Genomic DNA, 18891 nt, shown 5'->3' on the forward strand with positions numbered 1-18891 from the left:
GGGACTTGTCCCCAGGTGTGTCCCCGGCCGGGAGACTGCCCACAGAGGCTGGATGCCCGGCAGCCTGGCAGCCCGACAGGGTGAAGTCTTCACGTCCTTACTGCGGGGACACGACAGCGGTGACCGCACCCGGTGGGTAACAAGGGCGGAGTGAGCTCAGGCGCGGAGAGCGCTCACAGCGGGGCCTGGCGCGGAGTCAGCGCCCATTAATAGCGATTATGTGCGCTCTTCTCCCCTGCGGGGCCGGGCAGTGCCGGCTGCATCAGCACCTGGCTCTCTGCACTCCGCTGCCCTCTGGCCACTTCTTCCAGAAAGCTGGCAACCGAAATCAAAGTTCCTGCTTGCCTTGCAGGAGGAGTGGTGATGTGGCACTGTTATGCCCAATGAGACGCAAGTGGTGCCACCCACGGGATTCTGGGAGTGCTCAAATGTGTCACTGGAGTTGCTCCCTAGTCCGGTGCTGTCTGGAGCTGCAGCAGCAGCCCTGTGACCATGAGGACAAAAGCCCCAGAAACGAGGAGGCCTTGGGCCTGACACCAGACCACCACACTGAGAAACGTTTTTTCCTATCAAGGGCTGTCAGCTTGACAAGGGCCTCTCCTCCTGCCCTTTGCACCAATTAGCCAAGAACTGTGGCTAACAAATGGGGATACTGCAGAGAGACCTCAGTGGAAACTGTCACAGGGGGAGAGGCAGCGACCAGCAGAAGCTTACGACAGCGCACGCGAGTTTGAGGAAAAGTGGGGCTTTGTCAGAGTCTCAAAGGTCCCTCCAAAACATCTTCGAGTTCTATTTGGAAAATGGTGGTGGGGTTGACAGAAGTACCCTGGCAGAGGGACACCATCTTAGCCAAGGGACATGACCAAAGCCGGCACTAATACATGCAGACACCGTGGAGCCCTGGGATGATGCCGTGATGAGGGAACTTTACTTCTGTGATATTCTTCCAAGAGACAATATTGTCTCAATAAAGTCAAGGGAAGGGGCTGGAGAGATGGCTCAGTGGTTAAGAGCATTGGCTGCTCTTCCAAAGGTCCCGGGTTCAATTCCTAGCACCCACATGGTGGCTCACAACTGTCTGTAACTCCAGTTCCAAGGGATCTGATACCCTCACACCAATGCACATAAAGTAAAACTAAATAAGTGATGAAAAAAATAAAGTCAAGGGAAAACATCAAATAAACCCAAATCTAGGCACTCTGAAATCACAGAGCGGGCAGCACGCTTCCTAAGTCACAGGAGACAAGAGAAAGTGCTGGAACCTGGCGCGGACCAGAGAAGAGCAAGATGCCATGACGGGCTGGGGAGAAAGCTCACTCAGGAAAGTGTTTGCTGTCCGAGCACGAGGACCTGGCCCTTGTGACAAGAGGCAGGTGTGGTGTGCATGCTCAGGAGGCCAAGCAGCAGACTCCTGAGGGTCACTGGCCGGCCAGCCTAGTCCAATTGGCAGGAACTAGGTACCAGCCCAAGAACCTGCCTCAAAAACCAAGAGGAAGGGCTCAGCTAGGCGAGATTGTTGCTGGTACAGAGGAGAGAGGTTTGGCTCACAGCATTTACATAGGACAGTTCAGAACCACTGCAACTCCAACCCGAACACCTCTGGCCTCCGAAGACACCTGAACACGCAAACATGCAAACACACACACACACACACACACACACACACACACACACCACCCCAGATAAAAATTTCAAAAGTTAAAAACCCAAACAAAGTCAGGTGTAAGGACGTACACCTTTGATTCCAGCACTTGGGAGGCAGAGATAGGTGGATTTCTGCGAGTTCAAGGCCAGCCTGGTCTACAGGGTGAGTTCTGGAGTACCCATGGCTACACAGTGAGACCTTGTCAAGCGATAACAAAAACGAAACAAACGAGGTGAACGCCGACAGAGCTGTGATGCCTGCACACTCAGAGACTGTCCCACAGACAAGCTCCAAGGAGCTGGCAAAACTTTACGAAGCCTGGGAAAAGGCATCAGGGAAAGCCCAGGGAAGGACCAGCCAGCTGCCCCGGCTTCACCGCAGAATTACAGCTGCAGGGCTAGGATCTTCCATCCTCTGCCCGCCCTGCTGGGGTCTCCCAGCCCTTGCCTGGCACCCCGCCGTAGAGGCTGGCATCGGCATTCAGCAACGCTTCATTAGGAACCAAAAGAGCGTATGCCCCGAAGCGGACTTCACCACCTAATACCCATCACAGAACACGGAAGAGCACAGAGCCTGTTGGGGGAAAAAAATCACGCCCAAACACTCCCAAATTGAACCTACTTAAACCTACACATCCAGATAAGTATTTACCATACATGCATATTTTAATCAGGCTCGAGCGCCTACGTGGCTGCCGCTGCTGAATTCTGAACCTACAGAGAACGGGAGCATACAGTAGGTGTTCTGTCTCCCTGTGCGGCAGGCTCACTAGGAAGTCCTTTGTGTGAACTTAAACAAAACCAAACAAGAGTGATGTATACTCTACATAAACTTTAAACTGAACTAAAACAGTGTAAAACCGAACTCCCCTGGGTGGAACTGCTCATGAGCAAGGCTCCCTGAGACTCTGTGTTGCGGAGGAATGCTCCAGAAGCATGTGTTTGAGGCTTGGGTTTGATCTCAGACAACAGACTGAAATACGAATATGCATATGTGTACGCATGTGGGGGGGGCACGGCAGTGAGTGACAGCGCGTGACAGCGCTTACCTCCAAGGGGGTGTGGGGGGTGATGGGTGCTGCTAGCTCTTCTGATACCCTGTGTGCATATCTGAAAATTATAAAGACCTGTACCACCTATAAAAAGGAAAGAAATAGCACAGTACTTACCTTGCCTCGCCCTGGATACTCGCGAACCTACAAGGTCTTCCAACAGCCAAGGTCAAAGGTGACGCATCTGTGGAAGGGAAGAGAAAAGGTCACGCCTCTGGCCAAGTGGTGCAGGCCTCCCGCTGAAACAGCCACCTGTCACACTTGACACACAGCCACCAGACTCTGGCGCCGAGAGCACACTGGGAGCAGGAGAGCCGCTGCCCGGCGAACAAGCCTCCCAACCCAAGAGCAGGGCCGGCTGGTGTCTGACACACTCGAAGATGAGAGGCCGGGGGCAGGCACACAGCAGAGGAAGCTTCCGCAAGGAGAGATCAAACAGGTAAGGTCACAAACCAGGACTACCCTGGAGAGAAGCCGCAGGGCGGCCGGTACACACTGTCCACGGGGGCACACTGGGAGCAGCCAGCAGGCCAGAGCGGTGGACAGCATGGCAGCGAGGACAAAGGATGGATAGAGAGGTGTGGGACATGCACAGACATTTCTCTCAGAGGGCTACGCGCGGAGAGATGAGAGACAAACAGCACTTTTCTGGCATCAGTTTAGGCCCATGAATATTTGATAGGGCTGTATTTATTTGGATGAAAGATGAAAAATTCTGAGTATATAACGGGGGGGGGGGGGCGGGCGGCTCGTGTCAGTCCCTTCCTGTTCCTGGCCTGGAAGCCAGGTGAGCTGAGCAACAACCACCAGGATGGGCGGAGGAAGGGTGAGAGAGGGATGCTTTACTGACTCTGGCTTGCGAGTCACTTACATCTGGCAGGGACCATCTTCTGCCCTCTGAGAAAACACCAACACAGAAGACCAACCCAACCCCGCCCCAAGGATCGAAGAGGGAAGAAGAGACAGAACCCAGGCAGCCTGACCGCAGGCCCTGGGTCCTGCACTCACAGCGCCCGACCAACCCAGAAGGGTAGAGGCCGCCGCTCACCACCGGCACAAGGTAACATTAGAAACAGTCACTACCTCCAGACCCAGCAACGACAGGAAAACACACACTTCAGAAGGACCGGAAGCGCCCCCCCTCCCAGCTGGCCTAATAACTTTGACTTCTGAGATGTTGTGCAGGGTGGGCGGGAAGAAGCCAAACTCGAGACACCTCTTTACTTTATTTTATTTTAGCAAATTTCTTCGCTGATCAGGAAGCCCCTGAATACAGCCCTTTTACATTGCAATGAAAACTGCCTTTATTTTTTTTTTAAAGTAATACACATTTTGTTTCTTTGAGACAGAGTCTCACTAGGTAGTCCTGGCTGTCCTGGAGCTCACTGTATAGACTGGGCTGTCCTTGAACTCAGATCCTTTTGAATGCTGGGATTAAAGGGCCGCTTCAGCCAGAGCTGAGGCCCCCAAGTCTCCTCAGGCGCCCTGGGGCAGGAGGGGCCCTTGCAGGTACCTCAGCAATCCCCGCATGCCATGGCTGTGGCCCATCAGTCAGGGCATTGCATGCACAGGTTTATTATATACCAAGAACACTGTCCCAGAAAAACACAGATGGGGTGACCACAGCCCAGTGGGGATGCCAAGGTTGAAATCCTCCCCGTGGCCACAGGCATGGGCTTAGAGAGCCACGGTCCAAGCAGGCCGCTCAGAGCTGGTCCTGGAAGTAGTATTGCTGTGCAGAAGGGCGGCAGACACGGACCGACAGGGCTGATTTGCCAACCTGGCAAACCCTTGACAGAAACGCTTGCGTGGTCACTCTGCCAGGCCAGTGCTGGGCTTTTTGTGTCTGGAGCCATTAGCTTCCTTTTGAGGTTTAAGACAGGGCAGTTCTGTCCCAACAGAAATAACAGGACAGGAAGGGCCCTGGAAGAACAGGAGTGCGTGGTCATTTGTGTTTAAGGGAACATGACCCTTTCCTGACACTCCGCAGCTTCGCCTTGTGGGAGGAGCCACACTGTGGGGATGCCACAGGCCTCTGAGGCAGTGTCCTCGGGACCCGTCCGCTTGATGGACACTGAGGTTCCGGATGTGTAGTGACTTGTCGGGGGACACTGAAGGGTCTACTGCAGCCCCAGCGAGACTGCAGAGGAAAGACCATGACACAAGAGACCCCCACCGCACAGCTCACAGCAGCACCATTTGCTTCTTGTATCACAAAATGGGCTTTCAGGGCAGTGTCTGCCCAGGGTTCCACAACTCCATAGTCACCATGCCAAAAACCAATCTTTTGGGAGCTATCTGCAGGCTGACGACCTTGGATTTGGCCCTCCCTGAGAGGCCCCTAAGCAGGCACTGCTGTCACGGCTGGGCAGCCATGCTCCTGGCTGCCCCATGATGAAGAGGCATAGCTGCCGTAAACAAAAGGGCCAGGAAACCACGGAGGGAACCCTCTAGAACTCAGCCAAAATAAACCTTTCCTCTTTCCAAGTTCACTGCCTCAGGTACGCTGTCCCAGCAGGGCAAAGCTGACCAGAACAACCCTCTTTACTTCTGTTTCTGTTGTTTGTTTGGAGACTGGGTCTGACTCTGAAGCCCAGGCGGGCCTCAACTATGAGAACGTCCTGCCTCAGTCTCCTGAGTGCCGGAAGGACTGGAGGGGGCCAGACACTCACTCTTAGCATGTGTTGTGGAGAGCAGCCACTCGGCCAGCTGCGTCTCCCTGGGCATCCCAGGCGAGTGAAGGAGAAGCTCACCCCCACCGTGAGCTGCACTGTCTCTCCCGGCCTGTCTGAGAGCCTCCTCTGGGGAACAGAAACTCACCAACCACCAAAGGTGTTCAATGGAGCCCCATTTAGAGGTGATTCCCGGCACATCCAGCCCCACCTCATCTTTGAAATAGCAACTCAGGAAGAGATCTGCTCATTCAACAGCCTCTGCCCACATTCCGACAAAGAGCTGATAGAGAAAGGAAGAATTCTGCCTGGGGAGAAAGGAGGCCCTCAGCAACCGCTGAGCTCACGCTGCAATTAATCACGTTTTCTCTTATGACCTACATTCTATTAATAACCCACACTAGTGACTGAGCGTGTGCTTCCACTGAGGGATCGATGACCACGACTGGGTCACTGGCTTCCACGACCTTACCTCCTCACCGTCCACGCCTCTGATTGGCCTGCCTCTGAAGGTGTGCTAGAGGCCCGGGTCGTACACTGCCTGCGGCCAGCCCCAGCCGGCCGGCAGCTGCGTGTCGCCCAGGCAGACCTCTGCCGGGAAGCTGCTTAGGGAAAACAACCCGGTGTGACCGATTCGCACAGCAGATTGGCCAAAATGTCAGAGTCTGATACCACCAACTGTGCTGGTGCGGGAGCGTGGGGACTCTCAGTCACTGTGGGTGGGAACAGAGCTGGAACAAACGCCTTTGAAAAGAAAGTTGGCAAATTTCTTTCTTTCTTTCTTTCCTTTTTTTCCCTCTCTTGCAACAGGGTCTCACTTTGCAGCCTGGGATGGCTTCCAACCACCTTACAGCCTCCCGAGTGCAGGGACTACAGGTGTGGGCCCTTTTATTTTTTATTTATTTTTTTGGTTTGTTTGTTTGTTTTTAAGATAGGGTTTCTCTATGTAGCCTTGGCTGTCCTCCTGGATGCCACCACCACGCCCAGCTGCAGACACACTCTTAACTGATCAGATGGCCTGGCTTGTTTTTATGTCAACCCGACACAGGCCAGGCTAGGAAGAGGGAACGCCAACTGGGAAAATGGCCCCCCTAGACTGGCCTGTGAGCAGATTTATGGGGTATTTCTTTGATTAATGACTGATGTGGGGGTCCTGGATGGTGTAACAAATCAAGCTGAGCAAGCGAGTAAGCCATGCCCCTCCATGGCCTCTGCATGGGTTCCTGTCTCCAGGTTCCTGCCCAGCCTGAGTTTCTGACCTGACTTCTTTGGATGATGAATTACAAAGTGTAAGACAAAATCAAGCCTTTCCTACCCAAACTGTGTTTGGTCACAATGTTTTGTTTTTTAATTTTAATTTTATTTTTATTAATTACAGTTTATTCACTTGGTATCCCAGCTGTAGCCCCCTCCCCCATCGCCTCCCGATCCACCCCCCTCCCTCTTCTTCTCCTACGCCTCTGGTCACAGTGTTTCATCACAGCAATGGCAACGCCGGCCAGAGAACGCAGACATAGCCTGGAAAGTGTCTTAGCAAGACAGACTGTGTAGAGACCAAAGCTTTCCACCAAGCAGGACTGGTCACACTCACCCAGCAAGGCAGTGTTTGGCCTGGATCAATTCTCAGAAGATCTAAACTGAGTCTAGCTTCTTTTTCGGCCTCCACGAGCATCAGCTAAGAGGTCACGCTGAGGCTAAACCTGGGCTAAGCCCAGCCTGCACACACATCTGCACATGCCCTGCTGGCTGGGAAATCCTGCAGAGCTCGCGGATCCTTTCTCCTGCTGTCACCAGCCATTTGCTGGATATGCCCACAGTTAAGCCCCTTCCCGCACGGCAATGAAAACAGCCTGTCAGTGTGGCTTCCACCACCGGGTGACTTTCCACAAAGCATTCCCCTGCCCCAGCTAATCAGGTAAAAGTTAGGACAGTGGTCAAGCCACCCAAATAGGTCAGGTTTTGGCTGCTAATCCTCTTATTCATAATACAGTACAAGGGAAGAATTTATCAGTGAAAATGTCCACAGTTATTTAACCTTTCAGGTCCTTCATCTGGTATGTGAGAATAATGAGGGCCCTGGAAGGAATACATTTTTTAAAAAATGACAACTGTTTACAGCATGTTCTGTCACCAGAAAGTGCTTAATAAATGTTACGTTTTATTCAAAACGCTGTGGGACTTCTGCTAATCTCAAAGTCTCATCCCCCGGACCAACTAGATACATGGAGAACTTCGTGGGCCTGATTCTGGCCGCTTGGGGGCGGGGCTAAGGGGAACAGTATGAAGGCCCAGGCTAATAATGAGCAGGAGTGGCTGCTGTGGCTCAGGTTCCCTGGGAAGGAAACAGGCAACGGACCTGCTGCAGTGGCCAACTGCCCACCTGGCAGCCATGCTTTCCCTCCTTCCAAGACTACATCTGCGGCGTCTCTTGGTCTCTTGCAGAGTCTCCTGCAGGTAGAGGCGGCCATAAGTGTTAGTGGGAAGCTGTAGTGAAACTCTGAGGCAATTTCCTCCCCAGAAACATAAAGCTGGATGGCGCCTTTGAGCCCACTTCCCATCGGCCTCACCACCAGCAGCAGTGGGGCTAGGAGCTGCCTGAGGATGACTGACAGCTTAGTTCCAGGGACAGTGGAGCAGAGGATCCTTGACTAACGATCCTGCTTCCCTGGTAACCATCAGGCAGCCATGCTGGCCACAGGTCAGCACAGGGAAGTGCTATGGACATTTCACTCGGTAGAGAAACCAGCCTCCGTCAAGCTCTCACAGCTATATTTTTAATCGTCTCTGCTGACAGCCTTTTGCTTGCTTTTATTTTGGTTGAAGCGGGTTCTCGCTGGCTGGCCTGGAGTTTGCTGAGGAGCCCACGTTGGCATCCAACTTGTGGTCACCTCCCTGGCTCTGCCTCCCGAGTGCTGGGACTGCACCACCACACCTGGCTTTGACAGCCATTTCTCAGGCGACGCTGCGGCCCTCCACAGGAGATGCGCAGTCACGGAAACGCAGAGCACGGCTATCCTCTAAGGCACCCTCACGCTTCAGGCCCTACACTCTTCCCACCTCACCAGACAGAGATACACACGACACCCCCCAGAATTCTGCTCAGACCGGGGGTTACCACTACCTTGCTTTAAAAGCTGAGACGATCAAGTGCTGAGTCATTCGCTAGACAACTCTTGAGCACTCTCCTCCAAGTGTACATATCAAGGGAAAGTGCCAGACACATCGAGCAAAGGTACACGCACAGACAGGCCCTTACGAAGCTCATCTCCCAGATAACGAGCAGAAAACACACAGGCAAACACATGCCTACATAAAGCACGGCTGTTGAGAAGTGCCACACAGGAAACCAGTATGAGTTTACACCTAGACTACACCGAAAACAAAAACCCCAGAGCCAAACAAAACAACACACAAAAACCCCAGAGCCAAACAAAACAACACACAAAAACCAAAAGGCAACTGCACGAAAAGGACACCTTCTAACTGAGCAGTGGGGAAGCAAAATTACCATGACTATTCAGCTATGGAAAGGAACAAAAGTCAGGCTTTTGTTCCTTTCCATAGCTGTAGAGGTGAGTCTTTTAGATGTGACGCTGAGTGAAAGAAGCCTGGCACAGATGACCAGATTGTGCCTTCCTCAGTCACTGGATCAGCTGCAGCTCAGGCCTGGCTCCCTCCCCTCCCCTCCTCACGAGGGAGGGGCTGCTGTCATCTTCGCCTTTCTAGGTCGGCGTGGGGACACTCAGCTAACTAGCACGAGGGACAAAGGGGGCACATGTGACAGGGAGGGTGGCAGGGTGTGACCCAAGAGGTCATCCATCTCCCTCCACTCACCAAGATGTGTCTTCTGAGGGGAACACGTGGCCTGGGAGCAGACGGTGTGACGTCAGGGAGGGTGGGAAGAGCTGTGCTGAGGAAAGGCTGGACGCCAGAACGCCGAGGGTGCCCCGGGGCAGCCCAGTGAGGCGGTCTCATGGGGACGTGGCCACGTACAGCATGTTAAAGACACGGCAGGGAGCCAGGCTTGACAGAGCATGCATTTAATGCCAGCGCTTGGGAGGCAGAGGCAGGCGGATCTGTGTGAGTTCGAGGCCAGCCTGGTCTACGGAGTGAGTTCCAGGACAGCCAGGGAGACAGCCTGAGGTAAGCAGGCTGTGGGACATGGAAGATAGTCGCGTGTCACCTGTGTTCATCAATTCCTCAGCAGCCAGCGGCATGGGTGAGCCCCATTAAATTCACTGCTCGTGAGGAGTGAGCAAGTGTTTTAGTTCTGGGGTCTGTTTTGCCGTTGTGACAATATTGCACTGAACAACCCTTTGTGCCAGAGCTATTTCTCCCTGCAGGGTGCCGCCTGAGGACTGGCCGTGCTGGGTCACACACTGCTGCCCAGTGAACTGATTTCCAAGGCAAGCTGTGTGCTTCCCTTCACTGCGTCTCTTTGAAAGGACAGCTGAAACAGGGTCCACCGTGTAGGGCTCGGGGTGGCAGGGACAGGGTACCGAGCCCGTCTGTTCACTGCGCACCTCTCTGAATGCTTTTCCACATGCATACTCTGCTCATTCAAAGAAATAAGTAGGAAGCCTTCCCCCGACTGTGTTCTAAGAAGGTCACGGTGATTCACACGTTCCCCCGGCAGCTAGGAAGACTCATGCAGCTCATTCATGCCCTATATATTTCTCCTTCAGGGCTGTGCATCTCCACGATTCCCCCCTTTCCCCTCTTCTTTTCCTTTTGAACCTGGAATGGGCTGAGACACGTCACATTTCATCATCTTTAGATCTGCAGTCCCTTCTGGTCTCCAGCCAGTAGGGAGGCGCGCAGCGAGCTCCCAGAGAGGCATGTTTGACAGGCCTCCTGGCCCGGGCTGGGGCCAGCTCTCAGGGTCTGTGGCTCCGATGGCAGAAGGAGACAAAGACACCCTCTCTTCACAGTCAATTTCCAACTCTCCCGGGCTGAACCATCCTCGATAACTGGGTGACACAGAGCTCCCCGGAAGCCTGGAGCCCTTCTGAGAGGGCCAGGGAGGCCTAAGGCAACCATCACTCACGGGATCTGCCCTCTGAGGAGCAAGGCCGGAGGACCCAGAGGGAAAGGAACACAGCCTGGGGGGGGGGGGGAATCACTGCATACAAACAAGATGTCTGCTCCCACACTTCCTACAGCCCTGGCTCCTCCAGTCTTGGCCCAGGACTAAATCCTGGCCAGCTGGTGCTGCGTCCTCCTCAGGGTGGGTGGACTTCCTCCGTGTCCCCGAGGTTGCCCCACGTCACCTGGTTCGATTCCTCACAGGACATTTGCTGCGGTCGCGCCCTTCTTTGGTCGTGTCAGGGAGATTCTGTTCACCATGGAATCGGGGACTCCACAGGCCCCTCGAGACACTCAGAACACCGCCAAGCGAACGCTCTCAGCTCTACCAACAACTCCTCTCAGGACTCTAGCTTGACTGCCAGCACTAGGGATCCCACTCTGATACTTCCTGTGCACACGCCCAAACCACTCCCACATACACGTACGGGATTTCAAAGAATTCTTTACAAGCATGGAGCCAGGCCTACACAGGACATACAACTCGCCCGGAGTAGAAAATAAGCAAACTACTAACATTTCGGGCACAGAGATCGTGAGACCTCACCTGTGGTTCTCTGTGCACAACTGCCCTGAACAAAAGCTAAAGGCCGGCATGAGATGGCTGCCTGTGTCTTCACGCAGGCTGACTTTGAGAAGGGATTGTGGGCAAAGGAAGGTCTTTTAACAACACAAAAGGCAGTCTACAGAGTCTTCTTCCTCATCCCAAGCAGGTAAAACAGTGGGCCTTCCGTTTTCTGGTCCATTACTGTGTGGGTGTGAAGGGACGGGGGGGGGGGGGGGGGGGGGCTTCCAGGCAGGCCTGTTCCCATCCAGCCACCACAGGCTTATTACTCCACTGCTATAGGCCAGATACTGATGGAGAGCTGTGGATACGAAACGAAACATACAAGATCACCTTATTCTTGGGGTGGGCGGATGAAAAAGTCAACACATAACATCAGGCAATGACTACCAAGCAGTGAAGAGAAATAAAGCCTGGACACAAAGTGACAGGGAGAGGGATTTCAATGGTGTTAAGAAAGGTCTTTCTGAAGCAATGTCACAATCCTTTAAGCAGAGCCCTGAAAAAAATGAATTTAATTATAGTCTCTCTCTCTCTTATATACAGACATATATAATGAACACAAACACACTGTAATTTGTGTGTGTGTGTGGTGCTAGAGATGGAACTCAGGGCCTCACACATGCCAGTCAAGCTCACTACACTGAGCCACACCCCAGCCCCTCACTGGGGGATTCCAGGCAGGGACTCCACCACTGAGCCACACCCCAGTCCTTCACTGGGGGATTCCAGGCAGGTGCTCATCCACTGAGCCACAGCCAGCCCCTCACTGGGGGGGTTCTAGACTAGCAGCCTATAACTGAGCTACATCCCAGTCATTCGTACATTCAGAGCATGCCAAGATGGAATGGAACTACAATCTTTGCAAAACCTCTACTCCCCCCTTCTCCTGGGTAAAGGGGTGCCACATTATTATTAATGAGAAAACTGAAAGTGGCCGTGCATGCCTGTAATCACAGTACTTGTGAAGTAAAGGAACAAATACCACACCAAGTTCAAGGCTAGCCTGGGGTACATAGCAAGTTCTAGACCATGAAAGACCCTGTCTAAAACGAACAACTAGCCACCACCTCCCCAAACAAAACAAAGCAAAACAAAAACAGAGGAATCCAAGTCTCTGACTGTGGTGGCACACGGTCTTCAAGGATGAGCTCTGGGGAAGCCACACCTCTGAATGTTCTGGTTATAACTGTCTTCTCTCCCCACCACACTGAAACCCAGAGTCTGTGGCTTCAGTCCCCACCCTTTGACTCCTGCCATGTCAGCCGACCGTGTGGGAGGCCTTGCCAGAGGAGGAGACCATGCCGTCCTCCTACAAGACAACCCCTCCGCTTGCTTTCTGAGGCAGATAGCAGTCCCCAGCCACAGACAGGCTGGAGCTTGCGCAGGCCTCACCGTTCAGCATGCCCTTCCTAACTACGAAGGAGAAAAAGCTGTCTTTCTTTCCATTTTCATACCTGGTGGCATGGCAGAGCCATAGAAGGATGTCCAGTCAGGCCCCCATCCCATTTTCACAGCTGCATGTGTGCCAGGACACGGGCCTGCCTAATTCATTCATTCTGTACCCCCACAGCAGACAGACAGGATGTTTTTCATGCTTTTTACAAAAAGATTTTGGGGTGTGTGTGTGTGTGTGTGTGTACACACATGCACGTGTGCCGATGAATGTGGAGGCCAGAAGAGGCTAACAGATTCCTTGGAGCTGGAGTTACAGGTGTTGAAAGCTGCCCGACATGGCTGCTGGAGACTCGATTCTGGTCCTCTGCGAGAGCAGCGAGGGTTCTTAGCCGTGGGACCGTCTATCCAGCCCCGCTTCCCATCTTTTAAAAACATGATGATAATAACTTAAGTCAGGTGTGGTGGCTCGGCATGTGGGAGGCAGAGGCAGGCGTCTCTGTGAGTTCGAGGCCGGCCTAATCTACCTGGAGACTTCCAGGTCAACCAGGGTTACCTAGTAAGACCCTTTCTCAAATGGGCACTCCTACGTGCAAACATCTCCGAGACTGAAAGTGCTGAGGGAGAAGAGGCGACACGCCATGCGGAGAAACGGCATCTGGTCCAGCCCCCCAGCAGTGGACAAGGCCCAGCTGTCCTGCTCAGGCCTCTGCTCTTGTCCCCCTGGGACGGGAGCGTATCGTCTCCTATGGTTTTAAGCAGTGTTTCTCTCGTGCACAGCGTGGGAAGGAAGGCTCTGGGAGCGTCCAGCACGCTTCCCTCCTTTCACAGACACTGGGTGGCAGGCACAGCCTCTCCCTGGGTGGTATGCTCCTATCAGCACTCCACGCCGCTGTCTCTCACCTCTCTCACTCTTCCCTCTCTTTCAGTGTCTACCCTCTGAATTAAAAGGGAAAGAAAGCGAAAGGCCTGCGTCTGGAGTAGTCTGGGCGGCATCCGTGTCCTGCGCTGACTCTTGTGCAAGCCCCGCCCATGTAAGGTTGTGCCTTCCAGCTCTTCCACACTGACTCTGTCCTACCCTGGCCTTCCACCGTGAGATCACCCTCAGACTGTGCCTCAGCCTCAGGAGCCCTCCCTAACTAGTCTGTTTTGTGATTCGAGGATCACCTGCCTCACGGAGACTTCCACAACCAGTGCCTGCCTGGCGCAGAGGCGGCTGTCCAGGCATTTGCAGTGCCGGGTGACAGACACAAGTGCTGAGGAGGAGGCAGGTGGCCCTGAGGACACAACCTGGACACCTGACCCTCTTTTAGATGGCTCTGCTTCTTTAGCCTGCACGCCTCCTCCTCCTGCCCGGTCCCTGAGGCCAGGGGTTCACCCTTCCTCTAGATGCCCGCTCCTCCCCTATCCCAGCCCTCGGCTCTCTGGTTTGTCACTATCTGTGGACAGGTGTACTGGCCTGTGTGTGGTGGCAAGTTCTGAGAAGGCACGTGTTAGGGCTGCCCTGTCCACTGCCTTGTCCCTAGCACCCCACTGCCTAGGCTGGACCCAGAGCAGGGATCAGTAAGTTTACAGAAATAAATAACGGTAACAAAGACTTTTCCAGAAGAGGAAAATCCAGTAAGCAGCTCCTTGTCAATGAACGGCGTAGCCACCCACGCCCTCCACGCACAAGGCTCAGTGTATGACAGTGAGATGAAGGGGGTTGAGGGCTCCAGGGAGCCGAGCATTGCTGGAGAGGAAGGGAAAGAGGATCCTTGTGGGAAGAGGAACAGCTGGCAGGGGACAGGAAAGGGAAGGTCCTTTAAACAGAGGAGCCAGCGCCATCACTGATGTCCAGTGTGTCCAGCCCGTGTCCTATGGGGCAGATCAGCTTGAGCTGATGTGTGATCGTGTTCCATCCAGAGTGAGCCGTGTCCTCAGGCCAGAAGCTGGGCCACATTTGTTATTTCTTCCTCCATCCGTGTTTCAGATGAGGGCGCAGTGGCGTGCCAGCGGCTCACAGCCGGGACCCCGACTGGGCTCCTGCTGCTGTGCCCTGCCTCCTCTCTGACCCTCACTCTGATTGCACAGCCTCCTGCTGAGTTCCATTCTTATGGCTACTTGTTGTCAACTTGACTACTTCTGGAATGAACGAAAACCAAAATGGCTGGCCACACCTTTGAGGGATTTTTTTTTTCTTATTTATTTGAAGTGGGAAGACCCACTTCTAATCAGGTCTCGGAGGTGAGAAGATCCACCTTTAACCCGGGTCACGCCTTCTGCTGGCAGCAGAAGACACGGAAGAAGGAAGCCCTGGCTGCTTGCTCTCCCTCTCGCTGCCAAGCCTACTCCTTCACTGGCATTAGAGCCGACTTCCTCGGGATCCCAGTGTTTACTGACCGGGTGAGACGCCCGGCCTCGTGCACTGAACTACTGGATTCTATATTCCTTCTACCCTTCTGGTCTTCTGGAGACCCCTAATACACCCACAAACTTAGCTGTGATGTCACCTGCATTAGTCTACATGCTGAGCAGAGATGGGGAGACACTGGCAAGAGCTGAGGAGTGGCTTCAGGGTTTCACAAAGGGGCAGTTTTAAGGAGAGAAAGTTGGGCCTGGACTTAGGATGGCAGAAATACTAGAAATCCTAGAGACTGTTAGTGGGTGTGGTATCTGGCACAACAACCCCCACCCAGAACTGGTGCTGTGGTGGCCTCTGGGAAGCCAGCAGACAGCGGCAGGAAGACACCCTCCACGGTAGTCGGATGCTGTGAGCCAACGCTTCAGTGAAGAACCACGCACACAGCAGACCCAGGAAATCCCACCACCTGGTCACGCTGCCGTTCCATTCCGTGTCTGAGGTCACGCAGTGAGAGAAATCACCTGAGAACACGTTTTCCACTTCAAGTCTGAAGTGATGGAGAACTGCACTGGGCGGGGGCACGGCAATCCACCAGCGGGCTGGTGCCGGCCACAGACGACCACTGCTACCAGCTCGGGGCGGGGTGTTCTCCCAGACACTCCCCCACATAACTGCTTGCAGGTTTTCTTCCCACTGCCCCCATCAGCCATGCTCTGTTTTCAGTGTCAGCTGCATAGCACTTGCCTGGCACCTACCAGTGAGGGGCAGGGCGTATCTGCCTTGGTATAAAGTGCTTGCCAGCACCAGGCCTTGGGTTTGTTCCCCAGCACTGCAAAAAAAATACAGGAAAATAGAAAAATTCTGTCTATAGATTTTAATTATCAACACATGAGAATATTAGCTACTCCTACTCAGCGAATGGTTAGAAGCATGGCTCTGGGACAGACAGAAATACAGGCCAGTGGGTAGCCTGGAGCCACACCCGAACGCGTGATGGTTGGATCTTGACTGCCGAGGCTCTACTACCAACTAGAGGTGTGCCTTAGGCAGCAAGGCAGCAAGGCTGCAGAAGAAAAGACAGCCATGAGCCTGGGCTCCGGCACACTGCTCTCCCCTTCCTCGGCCGTCAGGGGGGACCGAATCTCTGAGGATGGCTGTGCGGATCTGACAGGATGACAGTAAGCGATTTACAGCAGCAGCCAGCACTTGCCACTCAACGGCCTTCGGGCCTCATCACTGCACACTGCTGGGGGGAGCACGTGGAGGTGCTGTGTGAAAAAGCCCTGCTCACTCGGAGTTAGCCATTCCACAGGTAGCTATGGGCTGGCAAGATGGCACAGCAGGGAAGGGTGCTTGCCACCTAAGCCTGGAGACCTGAGTTTGACCTCCAGAACCCACATAAAGGTAGGAGGACAGAACTGACGCCACAAAGTTGTTCTCTGGTTGCCACAAGCAACCTATGCCTCACAGATACACACACACACGCGCGCACGTGCGTACACACACACACACACACACACCAGCGGTTCTCACCTTCCTATGCCGTGACCCTTTAATATGGTTCTTCACGTTGTGGTGACCCCCAACCATAACATTATTTTCATTGCTACCTCATGACTGTCATTTTGCTGCTGTTATGAACTGTAATATAAATATCTGTGTTTCGCCACAGTCCGAGGTGACGGCCTGTGAAAGGGTTGACCCACAGGCTGAGAACCACTTGTTTTAAAAGAACATAAACAAAAGGAAAGCAAGCAAGGGAGGCAGATACTCGTGAGAGTGACTGTTGCTTTTATGACAGGACTACAAGTGACAAGACGGGTCAATCGCCCCTGATCCAAAAACGCGCTGAGAGGACACACGTGGCAGGTCTGGTGCCGGCCCTGAAGATGCAGCAAAAATGGTGTGCTCAGAATTTTCCACAAAACCACTTCCAGGCCTTGTGTGTCACCAGATCCTTCAAACACACTCACAGGTAGCTCGAGTCTCCACAAGTATTCCAAAATCTGCAACACTTCCGGTCTCAAGCACTTTGGATAAAAGATGGCTGTGAGTGCGAGGCCAGCCTGGTCTACAAAGCGAGTCCAGGACAGCCAGGGCTACACAGAGAAACCCTGCCTAGAAAAAACAAAAGCCAAAACAAAAAAAGATCCTTGACCTTGGGGACTGAGAATCAGCGCAGGGTCAGCTGTACCCAGCACACTTAAGGCTCTATCAGCCCAACTACCACACAAAAGCAAACCAACACTTTTTAAAAGAGTATTTAACCTTTGTGATCACCCCAGTCCTTCCCATTTCCAAGTTAAAGTAAGGCACATTTTAGGGAAGAGTTATGCCAATCACCAAAGAGACTCGGCCCTGCCTCTACTAAAAGGAGCAGACATTACGCAGGCTCCGGAGCTCGGAGAGGAGGGTGCGCTGCCACGGGCAGGCCCTTTGCGGTGACGTGGGGTCTGCAGGACGACTTGTCATTAGCCCAGTAAGAAGGACTAAGGGAAAGGGAGCACCGGGGCAAAGAAGAGCGGCCTAGGAACAGAAAGCAAAGTCACGCCCAGGACAGCAGAGGAGCAGGCGGCCGGAGGGCAGGCAGCAGAGAGACCCACAGGACTAGGGTGGGGATGCACAGCAGGCAGAGGTCACACACGAAAGCTTTGCTTGGTGGGCCATGCTGCAGAGATGGCCCGCCCACAGGAGACTGCTTCTGGAACCCGGGAAACCCTGGCTCACAGCCAGCTGGGAGCAGACCAGCTGTGGGGTAACGGTGGCCAGAAGTGTGAGCCAACCTCTGCTCTTAGGAGTACTGTTTACGTGATCCCAGCTCACAGGACCGAGAGAGAGGACAGCAGGCAAGCCCGCAAGAGATGTCAAAGACGGGGATCCCAACTGGAGGCATTCATTTCAGCCGGGCCTGACACTAAAATGTACTCCCTGGCCCTGGGTGGTCCGCGGAGAGACACCTTCCATCCCTCAGGTTATTCTGGATGAGTCTGAGAATGACTCTCTAGAAGGCTGGCATACGGTATGTGGCTGGGCAGCTGGCGGATGGTCAGGGCTGCCCACCAGTACCAGGAAAGGCAGGAAGAAAGGCCTGAGGGTGACAGAGTGAATAACAGACATAGAGGTGGGGAGGGAAGCATAGGAAGAGCACCCCAGGAGAGCCACGTTCAAGTTCTGATCCCAATGCATTTGGTGGCTGGCCCCAGCATTTGGGCTCAGGATAGGAGTAATTGCTGTATTATTACAGTAACAGTCCCACCCCTCCTGTTACTGCGGTTGGTTCTAGGAAAGCCACATGACCTATGTTATCCAGTCAGAGGAGTTCTGACGCTTTGCACCAAGGCTGAGATAACTAACTGACCTCTCTCTTAGGACAGGGTCGTACAACTCCAATTACTGTTGGCAGTTTGACCTCTAGCCTCCAGGGAGGCCAAGATGGAAGGTGACGCTGAAATCAGAGGAACCAATGAAGGGACAGAAACAAAGCAGGTCCCTGGGAACAGCCGTGCCCTCCTGACCAAACAGTGCAGGCGATGAGTCCGCCTCTGGGGTTTCCGGGAGGGTCAGCCGGCCCCACCCCCAACAGGGTTTGTGCCAGGCCCAGTTGCTGTCTAGCCCGCAGACCTTTCCGAACCCTGCTCTGGTTCCCTGAGCCACATCAACATCCTCTGGCTGCCATGGAGAGAGCTGGCCAACAATTTAGCTTGGCTCCCCCTACCTACCTCCCACCCCCAGCTTTCCCCGCTGCAAAATAGGAAAATTATAAACACTTGATCAGATTTAAAGACGCCCGAGCATGCCGCAGCTCGGCCATGTGCACGCCACACAACGCTTTAGCACAGACGACAGCGGGCCCGTGAGACTGTGCCGCCTGGAGCACCGCGGCCGTCACTGTGTGAGGTCACTGGACGCCGCTGATTAGCAGGGCAGGCTCACTCTGCAGCACTGAGAGGGCACCGAACAGTTTCAGCCCCAGAGAGCAGGGAGCCACAGCCCTCCTTCATCTGGGTGGCAGTTCTTTTGTTCAGGTCAGAGAGCCCTTTCTTCCTGGTGGCCGAGGACAGCTAGCCCAGTTCCCGCCAGGGGGGTGACAAATCGGCCTCGGTGGGGGGTCTGAATGAAAGACCGCCCTTGGCT

At 53.9% G+C, this 18891-nt stretch overlaps 1 protein-coding gene across 1 annotated transcript in view; it reads right to left on the reverse strand.

The window, feature by feature from the left end:
• The window catches only part of Sipa1l3 (signal induced proliferation associated 1 like 3), a 174864-nt gene that overhangs the window by 105573 nt on the left and 50400 nt on the right, over positions 1-18891 (reverse strand). Inside the window, 1 exon segment of the mRNA XM_060366603.1 lies at positions 2814-2880. The gene's annotated coding sequence lies outside the window, so the exon portion shown is untranslated.

This window comes from Meriones unguiculatus, chromosome 14, assembly GCF_030254825.1.
Source record: "Meriones unguiculatus strain TT.TT164.6M chromosome 14, Bangor_MerUng_6.1, whole genome shotgun sequence".
Lineage (NCBI taxonomy): Eukaryota > Metazoa > Chordata > Mammalia > Rodentia > Muridae > Meriones > Meriones unguiculatus.